This window comes from Vicia villosa, linkage group LG3 (assembly GCF_029867415.1).
Source record: "Vicia villosa cultivar HV-30 ecotype Madison, WI linkage group LG3, Vvil1.0, whole genome shotgun sequence".
NCBI lineage: Eukaryota > Viridiplantae > Streptophyta > Magnoliopsida > Fabales > Fabaceae > Vicia > Vicia villosa.
In genome coordinates, this window is record NC_081182.1 from 118,600,847 (window position 1) to 118,601,922 (window position 1,076).

Here is a 1,076-nt window from a genome sequence, read left to right on the forward strand (position 1 = left end):
TACAAAGTGTGATAAGTGACTTAAATCCTAATTTTTTGAACATGTTTTCAATTGGCCTTTTGTTATTAGTTACTTGCAGCAAGTTTTTCTCTACTCTTTTGGAGCAGTTCTATTACATCTAGTAATTGTGCTGGTTTTTACCCTGGTAATGCACTTGATTTATTGTACTTGAATAAAGAGTTTATTTTAATATACTATTTGCTAATTAGAAAAAGGAAGATGTGAAATACTACGTAGAGCTAGACAACTCCACCAAGTGTATGTGTTTTTCTTTGTTTTGTTTTTCTTCTTATATTATTTACATGCAACTTGGAAGATCCATCTAGGTTGACTTTTAGGATTATCATTAGCATAACAGGTGATAAATCAAAGATGTTTGCACGTAAAAAATAGTAATATAATATGATGATATCATTCTCTTGGATATCCAAGATGAATCTAGTAACATCTCATACAAAGTTTGTATGTTGAAAATGACTAAATTTTGAAGCCTTGTTCTCTGAAAATGACTATAAGACGCAACTATTAAAACTAAGGAAAAATAACAATGCAGAAGTTTTGTCCCTTTGAACTATGATCCTCATACAAGACAATTCTCATAATCTCAATAACAAACACAAGGTGGAATGTTGATGTTAATTGTATAGTTTCATGTCTTCAAAACTCTGCAAGGATATTGGAAGCAACTTTCTGCACTGTTATGATTCAGCTGAAGTCGTCAACATCGCTGCCCGAAACAGTTTGGCAACAAAAACTCATAGCACCTGAACCAAGATTATGGACATGTTATCACATCCTTCGCCCCCAGTAGTTGATGATGTCACCGATCAAATAATCTTTTGCACAGAGTGGACAATTTTGTTTCCTGAAAGATAATTATAGCTATATATCCTTCAGAGGTTACTGACGATACAGATTTTACCCTAAATTCTAATTCATTAAGTGATACACTATAGGTTCAGTAAAAGAAAATGGTTATTAAAGATTAGTGCAAGTTGTACATCTCAAAGAAACAGGATATGTTACCGAGCACTAGCAGAAGGATTTAAAGTTAGATTGAACCTAACATAATTGTT